A 15,565-nucleotide genomic window follows, 5' to 3' on the forward strand; every position below is an offset into this window, starting at 1 on the left:
GCAGCCACACTATTGTGAAAGTGTTGGCGGTGGATAGTGGATTTGGCCAGAGAACGGTAGTACACACCTATTTTCGGACCAGGATGTGAAGTGAATTGCACTTACAGATGGGCTATCTTTGATTTAGCTTTGGTCGGCCAACCAAGACTAAGTCCAGTATTTGGCCCGCACAACCCGGTCCTGTGGTTTTAACATGACATGCATCGACCGAAAGGAGTCTTGTGTACATATTGGGTATTTATGTGATGATGACCTTGATAGGCATAATTGTGTTTTGAAGGAAAGTATGAGTATTTGATTATATATGTGATTCACAGATTTCCAATGATATTTTTATTAAAATAAAACTGTAATTAAATTATTTTTACACTAAAATTCATTTTAGCCACACACTGATAATAATCTACTCCTTACTTATTGAGAGGCGTCTCACCAAATTATTTTTATACATTTTAGATACCTTGAGGAATCTAGCCGAATCAGAGTAGCATAGCGGAAGTGTGGGTGGGATAGAAGAGTTATTTAGAATAAATCTTAAATTAGGTGTATTTTTAATGTTTTATAATTTTAAGGATGATAATATTTGATATTGGAGATATTGTTGTATAAGAGTGTTTAGTACTCTGGAAAATAAATTTAAGGTCTTCCGCTGTATAAAATTCGGGGCACCACAGTTGGTATCAGAGCTATAGGAACCCTATCGGGTTCGGGCTACCACACTAAGCATCCCGGAAAAAAGTGGGCCAAAAAAATCCACTTTGAAGCACCTTGGCCACTATTTTCTTCCCACTATAGTGACCACCACACTCTAGGGTATGACAAAAGTCGAATATGCTATGATACTCACTCTCGGGGACACATCATCGAATGATCTAGTCTAGGCCGATTTTGAAAAGATCCGGGTCTTCCCATATGTAATGGCGCACTTGGGAGAATAATGTTTTTTCTCCCACCATGTCCAATCAAGAGGAATGATTTTTGTGTCCAAATAGTTAGCAATCATAGCAAACCATGGGAGTTGGAAGACACAACAAAAAGATGCTTATTGGGAAAGGAATCTTGAATTGGATATAGGTTAGTAGACCCCTCAACTAAAATGCGGAACAAATGATCAACTACATTGTTTTCCGTCCCTTTCCTATTCTGGATCTCATAATTAAACTCCTGTAAAAAAAAAATCGACCTAATCAACCTAGGTTTTGTCTCTTTCTAAGTGAGAAGATACCGCAAAGCGGCGTGATCAAAATACACAATGACAATTGACCCTAGGAGATAAGAGCGGAGTTTATCAAGTGTGAAAACTACTTCTAGAAGCTCCTTGAAGAGTCTTACTAGCGTAGTAAATCACATGAGAATATTTATCCACCTTTTGTCCCAATACAACCCCTACAGCGTAATCCGACGCATCACACATGATCTCAAAAGGTTGGGACCAATAACATGGCTGCATGATCAGGGTGAAAGAGCGCAACATCCTAAGAGTTTCAAATGGAGTGAGAAAATTTTTGTCAAACTCAAAGGGTGCATCTCTTATTAACAAGTTGGTTAAGGGTTGATAAATTTTACTAAAGTCCTCGATGAATCCCTGGTAAAAACCACCATGCCCTAGTAATGACCTAACTTTTTTAATAGAAGTAGGGGGAGGAAGTTTGGAAATCAGCTCTACCTTAGCCCTATCTACTTTGATCCCCCTAGAGGAGACAATGTGCCCCAATATTATTCCCTCTTGAACCATAAAATGGCTCTTTTCCCATTTTAACACCAAATTCGTGTCCACACACCTTTCAAGGACTTTGGACAGGTTTTCTAAGCACGCATCAAAGGAGAATCCGAACACAGAAAAATCATCCATAAATACCTCAAGGAATTTTTCAACCATGTAGAAAAAGATGGCCAACATGCACCTTTGAAAGGTCACTAGTGCATTGTATAGCCCAAAAGGCATCCTCCTATTAGGCAAAGGTCCCAAATGGGCAGGTGAAGGTAGTCTTCTTCTGATCATACGGGGGAATGCAACCTGATTATACCCAGAATGTCCAGCCAAAAAGTAATAAAAATTTTTTCCCGCTAGTCTCATTAATATTTGATCAATGAATGGTAATGGGAAGTGGTCTTTTTGGGTAAGGTTATTAAGTTTTTGATAGTCTTTGCACACCCGCCACCCGCTAGTGACGAGTGAAAGGACTTGCAGAATAGCCCTAAGATTCGATTGTTGTGCATACAAATAACCAAAAAAATAATATGATCATGCAAACCCTAATTATATGATTAGGATTATGCCTGCGAGATCTGTCTAGTTTGATCCCGAATCTGCAACTATGAAAACGAGCTCTTGAAGATGACCATGAATCTTCTACTGTATTCCTTGAACATGCCTTGCTCCTGAGAGATGGGCCCGTAAGTGGCTGCTAGGGTTTTCTTCTCTCACAAAAAATGTCTGCCTTTATGAAAGTTCGCTCATCTCATCCTAGTTGCTAAATGATGCATGTGTATATAAGCTATAGCAGGGACCTCTAGGCAAATATGACTAGGGCTTCCCACATAGTTAAGAATTCCTAATCCAATCCAAATTCATCCTTAATTACGTTAATTATAATTCATACCACTAAATAATTATAATTGCACTCCTTGTCATATTTGAAATTGAATTTCCAGCTCCTATTATTAAATGCTTATTTATCTCCCCACTTAAAGATTACAAATATCCGTCTATTAAATTAAATTACTGACAATTTAATTAATTGACATATTAATTCCCTGAGACCTTCCACTTAATTTATTTGATGTGTCAGATTCAAAATCCACCTGTAGGGTTTGACATAATCAAAACTTATAAGCTTCCTCAAGGGGGTATCATCAATCCCAATACCGGGACGTGGATTCCATCAATAATTTATGATCACCATACACATAATGTCATCACCCAACTCACTAAGTTTTTTTACCCATATTGAATCTCACTCTTCCATGAATCAAAGTAATAAACACTATATGCACGTGTCCAATAATCATATCAGGATTAAGAGCATAAGCATTCGTAATAACCATGAGGTATTAATGGTTTTATATAGTCAGTATAAAAACAATCACCCCAAGACGATCCTGTTTAATACACACAAAGTGTACTAGCACAAGGAGTTGGAACTGTACCATTCCCAATAGTTAAGACAGACCTATTAAAACCTTGTGCTACAGTCCAACCAATGGTGTGTCCAATTTCATTTAAGACTGTAGATAATCAATTTATATTCTATAAGAATTGATGATCTAATCTTCTGTGTACAAGTCATACTCTACACACTAGATCACCTACTATATAGAATAAAAGACACGCATGCATAATCATTAAAAAAAATAATGTCAGGCAAACATTGCTCACAAAGATTCTCATTAAAATGGAATAACTGAACTTGTTAATAAATACTAAAACCAATTACATAAAGCATGTCTTTCAGTATAAATCCCTAACAACGAGAGTGGGGATACCTTCACTTTTATCATTTTCAACAATTGTGATCTCGGATTTCTTGGGGACCACTTGCATGGGGCTCACAAACTCATTATTAGAAATAGGAAATATGATCCTAGCATCTAAGAGTTTGACCACTTCCTTCAAAACCACTTCCTTCATATTAGGTTTAAGTCTCCGTTGCATCTCACGAATAGGCTTAGCATTCGGCTCAAAGTGAATCTGATGCATGCAGATGGATGGATCTATACCCCTAAGGTCCGCTACTGACCACCCTATGGCTCTCATATATTTTCGCAGGATGTGAATGAGTCTAGGCTCCTACGAATTATACAAGCTAGATGATATGATCATGGGCAGGGTCTCCTTGGGGCCTAAGAAGACATGCTTGAGAGAAGTTGGCAGGGTCTTTAACTCATGTGATGGTGGGGGGTCGATGGAAGGATGTGCTGGAATGCTAGAAAAAGTAGGAAGATTTTCAAACATAACTTTCCAGGGCCTTTTTTCTAGGTTAGAGATTGATTCACCAATAGCAGGGGCATGCACACACTAGTCCTCTAAATGTAAAGTAGAAGGCCAATAAAATGGAGGCCTATCCTCAAGGGAATTTTTCAAAAGAGTCGAACGGGCATCCCTCTCAACACCCTTATCAATCATGTCTACATCCTCGAATGGAATATCATATGATGGGTGCTAGGAGGTTGGTAGGCTCACCAAGGCTTGGGTCCTTAACTACCAAAAATAAATTTATAAACCTAACTAACCCAAGTTTAGTAGAAAGTGAGTAAGTCGGGTGTCAATCCTCAGGGACTGGTGTGCAATCGTTACCCACTTCTAACCTAGGTTACTACACTTTCTGTAAAAACGAAAAAAGGAGATATTTTGATTGGGTTTTTTTCTAACAACTAGTGAAACTAGTAAATTTATATTAACACTACTCCTAGAAAGCATATCTTAGAGTATAAATCAATCCTAAACTATCGTGTGCGCTATATATGTCCAGTCAGCTATCCGTATTAGGCTAATGGCTATGTGAACCATTTGATGGCATAGAGTAGCGAAGGCGCACCAATTGTCTGGAGCACGATCGAGAACCGGGGTATACTCTATCACAACGATCACAAGATTACCCCATGTAATAACCGCAACCTAATCCATATAGGTGACTGAATCCCTAGCTAGGCTATCCTTTACCCTACGGTATCATGACACTCAAAGATGTAAACTTGAATGGATAGTAAAGTGTAGGTATTGAAATTGCAGGTATTTAAATTAAAGTAGTAAAGAAGGCATCTAAATAAAAGCATGTAAAAGTCGGCTTCAATTGCAACTAGAATTTCTGTCACTAACAACCAAGAATACAATCAAGAACCATCTACTCTAAAAAGAATCACATGGAACATAAAAGTTGTCACAGGCTTTCAATGATTCCATGAATGAACCAGTATAGGAATTGAAAGGAAAAGCAGTAAATCCTAATCTAAGTGGCTCTCAATGGCTTCCTAGGCCTGTCACTAATCTAAGAGAGGCCAAAGAGGAACCCTAAGAATATAGGCGAAGCTATTTTTTATACCCAAAAGGTCTTTGCGAACTAGTCACACTCTTGAGTCTTGCTGGTTGAAATAATGGTCGAGACTTGCAGCATCTTGGTCTCAGGAGTTCAAGATCTCAACTTGGTCGCCCTTCATGGTCTCCTTGGTCGAGTTGTTGGTCGTGACTCTCAGTATCTCTAGCTCAGTCAGTTTCAATATTTCTACCTAGTCTCCCCTTGGGAACACTTGGTTAAACTTTGGTGCATTTCTTTCTTAGTCTGAACCTTGGAGTCTGCAGCTTGAGACTTGGTCACCCTTATGTTAGCTAGTCACCCACATGGTTGAACAGAGTCTTCTTTCCTTTGATGATTTAAGGCTTTAGGGGCTTGGCTGGGCATTTGATTTGAGCTTTGTGCTTCCCAAATACTCCCTTGGCTTATCGTATGACTTAACTCCTCGGTTTTAACCTGTTTTTCTTGAAACATGAACAAACCTTGCATAACTCTGAACTATGATAATAAAGGGTATTTACAAGATAAATGAAGATAAAGAAAAGGTAAATGAGGGCCTAAAATAGTGCATTTTAGGAACACATCATAGCCTCCAACTTACACTTTTTTAGTCCTCGAGCAAAGCAAAAACTAAGAAAAATATAAAATCCTATCTACCTCCTCTTTTGTCGGAAACACGATTGCATTTACCGAATGCAAGAAGGTTTTAAACCCCCAGGTGACCCTAGTGGAGGAGTTGTAGTCACATGAAGGTTTCTAGGGCAATACCCTCAAACACCAATCTCAGTGAATATCAAATAAGATCACATACAACACAATCATGCCATTTCACATACATGAATATAACCTAGTTACAAGCAGGCTTTTTTCATACATAACTCTATTATATAAAAAAATCTGAAGCAAATCACTTATGCAAGTCTTAACAATGGATAGCCATCAAGAAAATCATAACTCAGAGAGAATCAATGAGCAATTGCAATTCAGAGTTAATATCATCATATATATTCAAGTATATATAGGCAACATCACAAGGCATGTGTAAAGTGAATAATTCATCACACTTAGGTCACCCTTGGACACCTACAGAATGGTCGTCTTGACTTAACCTAATTGATGTACTCTAAAAAACACTCAAGAAAATAGGTTCACTCTCATATGTGAGGAAGAATGTCATGATCAAATTTCTCGCATACTTCAAAGAACTAATTCTAAAAATGGAGTGAACTAGTCTCATAAGAATGGGATCCAGCCTATAAATAAGGTGTCGGGTCCTTCACCCTAGCACCTTCTCACCTACTTGCAACATCCAACCAAGACCATGCTAGATTGACTTATCCATAAACCAGGCATGAATACATCATATGCATCGGACAACTAAAGAAGCTTCATACGTGTAGGAACATATGTGTTGTGTCCCTAGCTTGACCCTTTTATATATGGAGCAAATATTTTATGTATTTTTCATTTCTTTTTCTCTTCTACTAATTCTTTTTACATTTTTCTTTCATAGTCAGCTAGGACAATTATTACAACTTTTGTCGTCTTCATGCTATCGAAAGGAAACTAAGCTCGAAAAGGAGTTCCATGAAATATATCTTTCTTTAGGGGTGGCTTAATTTTCATATCTTGAGTAGGCTACAAGACCTTGGTTGGTATCTCCCCACTAGACATCACCTCTAGTCTAGAAAAAGAAAACACAGAGACTGGCATGCAAAGAATATCCAGGGAAGGAAAGCTGAGTTCCGTGAACTCAGAGTTTGACGTCAAAAACTCTAAAAAAATGAAAGGGTCAACAAAACCTCACAAAGTGTCATAGTCGCCACATGTGTTCTCTTAGTGCTCTAAAGGAACCCTACGTGCTATGAATCATGTGAAAGTGCGTCCTGGCCTTATGAAGTACCATGTGAATACAAGACTTTAAACAACTATATTAAAATGAATGAATCATTAGTTAACCCTCATAGAGTGGGAAAGTAGTACATCAGCTATATTATGTGAAACTACACACAAGCAATTCACTACTTCGTAAGTGAGCATAACAAAGTCATCTAAATGACAGGCCTATGCATGTGACATGTAGGTGATATAGAGGTATGTAAAGGGTATAACAATTTTATCATGGCATACAACAAATAATGTCACTAAAAATTCTAAAAAGTGTGTCATTTTTGTGCTCACAATGTGTCGTGTAGTGTTTTCTTAAACCCCCTATCCCCAACTTAAAAATTCAGTATCCCTACAAAAGTATGGAAAGAAAGAACCTAGAAATAAAAGGAAGAAAACACTACACAGTGTTATAAGATCAATTAGTGTATTTGCATAAGTAACAACCGCATAAAATCCAGAAATAGAAATAGAAACACAATGATACATTGAAGAAAAAAAGACAAGTTAAAAGCACCATGTAATTTCATTAATATCAAAGGAAATACACAAAAGATAGATACATCGCACATATGAGTACAATAGAAAAAAGCATGGTGATACATCAGACAAGAAAATACAACGAAAAAGAAAAGAAAAGAAAAGAAAGATTGTGTCTGAGCATAGGACATATGCAGAGAGAGCACACTACAAGTTCCCAAGCATCTATCCTATCCTAGTTAGAGTCAAAATTTGGAGTAGAATCTAAATCAGGATCAGGAACACTGTTTGGGGTAGATGAAGAGGTTGCCACTGCAGCGGCCACTACTAATACAATTATCGCCATCAAGCGGCGGACTTTAGAGGTAAGAGGGGGGAGTGGCATGGTTGGCCTAATTGTAATGAATGACACCAGCTAGGCAGATGTGCCCCCATGATCAGTAGTAGGTGGCGAACAACTCGCTTAGGGGGCAACTGAATATCCTCATAGGTCACCTTTGATGCTCTCGTTACCCTCAAAGCCCATTTCTGCTCTCTTGAGGCCGCTCAAGAAGATTCTTCCCTTGATGGGTCTTGGACCCTCTTCCGCTTGGTGGTAGATCGTGGCGAGTGGGCTTACTTCGAGCTAGTCTGAGATCCCAAAGGTAGACGCATCTTCGAATGAAATCAACTGAGGGTGGAGAGAGAAAAAATGAAGATAAGGTGTTGAATCCCTAATGCTCTAGAATATAGGGTTATGCATGGTGGGGCTCACCAGAACTAGGGCAAGTAGCCAGAGGGCATTAGAGGCTTTGGAGAAGCGGAGGAAGCTCAGGAAACTAGGTCAGAGAAGGGGGCGATGAAAGAAGTGAGAAGGAATAATGAGAAAGTGGTTTCAAGCTTTGTGGGAAGAGGGTTTTAAACGTGACTTTCGATAGTTTCGACCAAGTCGCACCAGCTAAATGCTGGTTGTGCTTAGTCGCACCCCCAACTAATTCAACATCTATGCTTAGATAGGTCATGCCAACATAGGGTGCTGGTCGCGCCTTTGGTCAAACTTTGCAGTTCTTTGGCAGTTTAGAAGACTCTCAAGGCTCAGCTAGGTTGCACCTACGCGTGCTGGTCGTGCCCTAGTTGTACCCCTAACTAACATAGAACCTATTCTAAGGACTCTAGACCCTATCTAAACTACAATGTACAACCTAAGGAATCAAAAGGAAGAATAAAAATATTTGGGTTGCCTCCTAGAAGCGCTAAATATACCATCTTCAGCCAGACGTAATAAAGGTCCATGTCAGGCTCACCCTGGTTTGAAACTAAGGGTTTCTTCCACCATTTCCTCGTTAAACCAAGTCTCAGCTACCCACAACTGTTCCTCTAAATTGGAGGACGAATAATGAATGGAAAGAATCTTCTCATACAGATCCTCCATACCAGAAATAGAGGGGCTTTTAGGCTGAAGTATATCCTCTAAAGAGTCCCTCCACATAATTGAAGGAGCCACTTTCTCAACTCATTCATAAATCATATCAATGTCCATAGCTTGTACGTCATTGAGTGGATGATGGGAAGCATGGAATACATTCAGTCGGAGCTCCATGTTGCCAAAGGATACGTCCGTAATCCCAGTCCTACACTGAATGTAGGCATTAGCCATAGCTAAGAATGGTCATCCTAATAGGACAGGGATTGGATCCTTGGTTGGGTTAGAGGGTTCCATATCCAAGATAATGAAGTCAAAAGGATAGTAGAACTCCTCAATCTTGACCAAGACATCCTCTATCATATCCCTGGGCTTGTTTACTGATTGGTTGGTGAAACTCAAGGTGACCGGGGTGGGATTCAGCTCTCCTAAATTGAATATCTTATAGACTGAGTAGGGAAGAAGGTTCACACTCGCACCCAAATCTAAAAGAGCCCTATCAATGGTGTAATCATTGATTACACACGAGATGGTGGGAGCACCAGGGTCTTTTAGCTTTGGAGGAAGGTAACCTAGTGAAATTGAGCTCACATGCTTGGCTAGCCTAACTTGTTTGTTCATGTGTACCCTCGATTTTTGCTTTTGTGTGCACAAATCCTTAAGGAACTTGGCATACGCAGGCACTTGTTTAATAACATATAATAGAGGAATATTGACCTTAACTTGTCTAAATGTTTTCATGATCATGGACTCAGTGGTGGTCTCCTTCTTAAATTTAGAGGGTGCATGAAGAGCTGCAAGGAATGGCACTGCAGGGACATAATGGGGAAGTGCTCCATCCTTGGAGAGGGTAGGTGTCTCGGTATCAACTATCGGATTTGGAGAAGGAGGATTACATGGTTCATTGTTGGGTTCTTCCCTCATCCTCTCCCTACCTTTTCTTTGTCTCACTTCTCCCCAACCCTATTATTTACCTCCCTACCACTCCGAAGAATGGTCACTGCATAGGCTTGCTCATTATATGACGAAGGTCCAGTAGTCGGCTCATATCCTACCATATATTCGCCCTTAGGTTTCACTAGAGGCTGACTTGGCAACTTGCCCTCATCTCTCCTACTTAAAGAGGTAACTAGTTGCCCCATGGTGGCTTCTAGCTTGGCTGTAGACTAGGAGTAGGAGTGGAGTAACTATCAATCAATTTGGCTATTATCCTCAATGCCTTTGAGGGCTTTCAGCACCATCTCCTAAAAATAATTATATTTAGGCTGACGAGGAGAATGTTGTTGAAAAGATGATGGTCTATAGGCAGGCACGGGAGGATTTTGATAATTTTGGTATGGGTGATAAAGCAAAGCAGTGGGTGATTGCTGAAGTCTTTAAGGTTGAAAACCTGGAGCTTGTGGCCTATAGGAGAAGTTAGGATGCTTATTTTACCCAAGATTATACGTGATTGAATATGGGTCATTGGTCGGCCTATCGTACCAATTATGGGTGGCCTTAACTTCCTCCTACACAAACTCAAGCGGGGGAGGCGTACGGGGGCAATTATAATATATGTGTGAAGAATTAGAATAAATGGTGCAAACCTCTACACATGCCACAGGTTGAGGTTGTTGTCCTAAGGAAAATAATTGATCTAACTTTTTCACAATGGTGTGTAGTGTGGGTGCAAGGTCATGGGATGGTCTATGAGCAGCAACAACATGTTGTTGAGAATTTTTAGTGAGGTTCTTGAAGAGAGCCCAAGCATCATTCTTGGTTTTTGTAAGGAAAGTACCTCCACAAGATGCATCTACCATGGACCGGTCTCACTCAGCTGATCCTTTATAGAAGGTCTGAACTAATTGCCACCTAGGGACTTGGTGATGTGGGCATTTGTTCAAAAGGTCCCTAAAGCGCTCCCATGTCTCGAAAAAATAGTTTCTCATCCAATTTTGAGAAACTAGTGATTGACTTCCTCACCTAAATAGTTTTCCCAATAGGGAAGTTCTTTTTTAAGAATTCATGTTGCATGGTGGCCCAATTGGTCACCGAGTTCGGCTCTAAGGAATTTAGCCAATATTTGGCATTGTTATTCAGAGAGAACGGGAATGGCCTCAATCGGAGGGCGTCGTCACCAAAATTAGATGTTCGGATGGTAGAACAAATTTCAAGAAATTCATCATGATGCATGTAAGGATTTTCAGTTGAATTCCCATAGAATTTGGGAAGCATCAAGATGATGGAAGTCTTGATTTCAAATTGCACCACCTCGACATCCAAAAATCGGATACAAGACGGTGAAGTGTATGTGTTGGGTGTAAAGTAGTCTGTAATGGTTCGAAGAAGTTGCTCCTCCACCACAAGTTGGTGGGGAGCTTAGGGTTCCAAATTTTGAAAGGCGGGAACCAGATTCCTTTCAACCATGAATTTAGGTTTAGACGACTCGGCTAACTTGTCACTCGAGGTAGATTTCCTAATGGGCCTACAAGATCTCTCAATCTTAGGGTCTATAGGCATCAACTCAAGATCCAAAGAGTGCAAACCCTGCATATACACATGCAACACACAATCAACACTTTAGAGTATCAAACAAAAATAAAAGAAAACAAATAAAAACAAAGCATAGTACTCTAAACTAGAAATTGGCTTACAATCGCGACACAGTCCCCGAGAACGGTGCCAAAATTTGGTAGGCTCGCCAAGGCTTGGGTACTTAACTACCAAAAGTAAAATTTATAAACCTAACTAACCTAAGTTCACTAGAAAGTGAGTAAGTCGGGTGTCAATCCTCAGGGACTGGTGTGCAATCGTTAACCACTTTTAACCTAGGTTACTACACTTTGAGTAAAAAGGAAAAAGGAGCGATCTTGATTAGGTTTTCCTAATAGCTATTGAAAGCAGTAAATCTATATTAACACTACTCCTAGAAAACATATCTCAGAGTATAAATCACGCCTAGACTATCGTGCACTCTAGGTATGTCCAGTTAGCTATCCGTTTTAGGCTAACGACTAAGTGAACCATCTGATGGCATAGAATAGTGAAGGTGCACCAATCGTCTGCAACACAATCAGGAACTAGGGTATACCCTATCACAATGTTCACTAGATCACCCCGTACATGAACCATAGCCTAATCCGTATAGGTGACTGAATCCCTAGTTAGGTTATCCTTTACCCTAGGGTATCATCACACTCAAAGATGTAAATTTGCATGGAATGTAAATTGCAAGTATTTAAATGAAAGCAGTAAAGAAATCATGTAAAGGAAAGCATGTAAAAGTCAGCTTCAATTGCAACTTGAACGTCTGTCACTAAAGACCAAGAATACAATAAAGAACCATCTACTCTCAGCGGTAGCATAAGAAACATAAAGGTTGTCATAGGCCTTCAAAGATTCCATGCACGAACCAATATAGGAATTAAAAGGAAAAGCAGTAAATCCTAATCAAAGTGGCTCTTAATGGTTTCCTAGGCCTATCACTAACCTAATAAAGGCCAAAGAGGAACCCTAAGAACATAGACACAACTATTATTTATACCTAAAAGGGTTTACGAGGTTAAAATTCAAAGTAGCTTATGCAAAAATATCATAAAGCAGTTCACGTCTTCAGGTCTTCTCAACCTAGTCACACTCTTGAGTCTTGTTGGTTGAGATGATGGTCGAGACTTGCAGGATCTTGGTCTTCAGGAAAGTTCAGGATCTTGATTTGGTCGCCCTTCATGGTCTCCCTGGTCAAGCTATTGGTCGAGACTCTCAGCATCTTTGGCTCAATCAACTTCAGTATCTCGACCTAGTCACCCCTTGGGAACACTTAGTTGAGCACTTGGTCGAACCTTGCAGCATTTCTTTCTCAGTTTTAACCTTGGAGTCTGTAGCTTGTGACCTAGTTGCCCCTATGTTAGCTGGTTGACCATATAGTTGAACATGGTCTTCTTTTCTTTGATGAGTTGAGGCTCTAGGGGCTTGGCTGAGCATCTAATTTGGGCTTTGTGCTTCCCGAATACTCCCTTGGCTTCTCGTATTGCTTAACTCCCTGGTTTTAACTTGTTTTTCCTGAAGCATGAACAACCCTTGCATAAATCCAAACTAAGATAACAAAGTGTATTTACAAGATAAATGAAGACAAAACAAAGGTCGAATGGGGACCTAAAATAGTGCATTTTAGGAACATATTAGAGGTGTGAAACATATTCAGCCGGAGCTACATGTTTCTGAAGGATATATCCATAACACTAGTATTACACTGGATGCATGCATTAGGTGTGGCTAAGAATGGGGGCCCCAGAAGGACTGGAATCTATTTCTTGGTTTGGTTGGTAGGCTCTATATCTAAGACAATGAAATCAATGGGGTAAAAGAACCTATCGACCTTTACTGAGATATCCTCGACAACACCTCGGGTCTTTTTTACAGATCAGTTGGCTAAACTCAAGGCGACCGGGGTAGGTTTTAGTTCTCCCAAACCGAATTATTTGTAGACTAAGTAAGGAAGTAGGTTCACACTCGCTTCCAAATCTAAAAGGGCTATATTGATTGTGTAGTCGTTAATTACACATGAGATGGTGGCAGTGTCAGGGTCCTTAAGTTTGGGGGGAATAGAACCTAAAAGAATTGAGCTCACATTCTCAGTCAATCTAAATCTTTTTTTCAAATGCACCTTAGATTTGCGCTTTTGAGTGCACATTTCCTTGAGGAACTTAGCATAAGTAGGAACTTGATTGATGGCATCTAAGAGAGGAAGATTGATCTTTACTTGCCTAAAGGTGTCCATCATGGACTCTTCAATTTCTTCCTTCTTAGGTTTAGAATGTGCCTGAAGGGCTACAGGGTATGGCACGGGAGGGACATAATAGGGTAATGCTCCTTTATCAGAGGGAGTGGGAATCTCAAAATTTCTCACTGGATTAGAGGAGGAGGGGTACAAGATTCAGTATTGGGTTCTACCCTCATATTCTTCTTACCTTTACCTTTGCTTAACTTCTCCCCAGCCTTATAGTTTACCTCCCCACCATTTCGAAGAATGGTTATAGCTTAGGTTTGCTTATGATATGATGAAGGTCCAGCAGTCGACTCACATTCTACCTCATATTGGCCCTTAGAGTTCACTAAAGGTTGACTTGGCAATTTACCCTCATTTCTCCTACTTAAAGAGGTAGCTAGTTGGCCCATGGTTCCTTCTAGCTTAGCAATATATTAGGAGTGGGAGTGGAGTAATTTTTGATCCACTTGGTTATCAGCCTCAATACCCTAGAGGGCTTTCAACACCGTCTTCTGAAAAGATCTATCATATTGGGGCTAAGGAGGAGATGCTTGCTGATAAGCGGAAGATCTAGGGGCTGAAATGGGAGGATTTTGAGGATTTTGGAATGGATGAGAAGGTGGAGCAGTGGGTGATTGCTGAGGTCTTTAAGCTTGGAAACCCTGAGCTTGTGGTCTCCAAATAAGTTAGGATGCATACCCCACCTAAGATTGCACTTATTAGAATAGGGGTCGTTATACGACATGTCATACTAATTATGGGTGGCCTTAACTTCCTCCTGCACAAACTCTGGTGGGGGAGGCACATGGGGGCAATTATAACAAGTGTGAGAATGAGAAAAACAAATGGCACAAACATTTGCACATGCCACAGGCTGAGGTTGTTGTTCTAAGGACAAGAACTGATCTAATTTCTTCACAATGGTGTGCAATGTGGGTGCAAGGTCATAGCTTGTGGCTAACTTATAGACTCCCTTAGGATGGGATGAGGAAGGTTGGGAGAGTCTACGAGCAGCAATAGTGTGTTGCTAAGAATCTCGGCAAGGTTCTCAAAGAGAGCCCAAGCCTAATTCTCATGTTTTATAAGAAAAGTACCTCCACAAGATGCATCTACTATGGCTCTATCACGCCCAGCTATTCCTTCATAAAAGGTCTGATCTAATTGTCACCTATGGCCTTGGTGATGTGGGCATTTGCACAAGAGGTCCCTAAAGCACTCCCATTTCTCGAAAAATTATTCCCCATCCAATTGTGAGAAACTAGTGATTGCCTTCCTTAGCTGGTTAGTCTTCCCGATGGGGAAGTACTTTTTCAAGAACTCATATTGCATGGTGGCCCAGTTGGTCACAGAGTTTGGTACTAAAATTTTCAACCAATATTTAGCCTTGTCCTTAAAAAAAGAACAGGAAAAGCCTCAAACGGAGGGCATCATTCCCAAAGTGAGGTATACGAATGGTGGAACAGATTTTGAGAAACTTATCTTGATACTTGTATGGATTTTTTAGTTGAATTCTCAAAGAATGTGGGAAGCATCGAGATGATTGAAGTCTTAATTTCAAATTGTGCCACCTCAACCTCCAAAAACCGGATGCAAGATGGCGAGGTGTATGTGTTGGGTGTGAAGTAGTCTCTAAGAGGCCGAAGGGGTTGCTCTTCCACCACAAGTTAGTGGGGAGCTTGGGGTTCTATGTTTTGAAAGGTGGGAACCAGTTGATGTTTAGCCATGAGTCTAGGTTTAGATGACTCAGCTAACTCGGGACTAGAGGTAGATTTTTTAATTAACCTACGGGATCTCTCAATCTTAGGGTCTATAGGCACTAACTCAGGATCCAAAGAGTGCAAACCCAACATATGCATATGAAACACACAATCAAGACTTTAGAGTAGAAAACAAAATTAAAAATAAAATAAAATAAAGAAAAAAAAAAGTATGTAGCACTCTAAACTAGAAATTGGCTTACTATCGTAAGTAAGTCCCCAAAAATGGTTCCAAAATTTGGGAGGCTCACCACGGCTTGGGTCCTTAACTACCAAAGATAAA

The 15,565-nt window shown here is 40.1% G+C and overlaps 2 non-coding genes across 2 annotated transcripts; both read left to right on the forward strand.

The window, feature by feature from the left end:
* Positions 1 to 10,638: 10,638 nt before the first annotated feature.
* LOC131147403 (small nucleolar RNA R71) lies at positions 10,639 to 10,745 on the forward strand. Its single transcript, XR_009134786.1, has one exon. It is a non-coding gene; the product is annotated as a small nucleolar RNA R71 (small nucleolar RNA).
* A 3,954-nt stretch (positions 10,746 to 14,699) lies between these two features.
* Positions 14,700 to 14,806, forward strand: LOC131147363 (small nucleolar RNA R71). Its single transcript, XR_009134750.1, has one exon. It is a non-coding gene; the product is annotated as a small nucleolar RNA R71 (small nucleolar RNA).
* Positions 14,807 to 15,565: the final 759 nt, after the last annotated feature.

Source organism: Malania oleifera, chromosome 1, assembly GCF_029873635.1.
Source record: "Malania oleifera isolate guangnan ecotype guangnan chromosome 1, ASM2987363v1, whole genome shotgun sequence".
Taxonomy (NCBI): Eukaryota; Viridiplantae; Streptophyta; class Magnoliopsida; order Santalales; family Ximeniaceae; genus Malania; species Malania oleifera.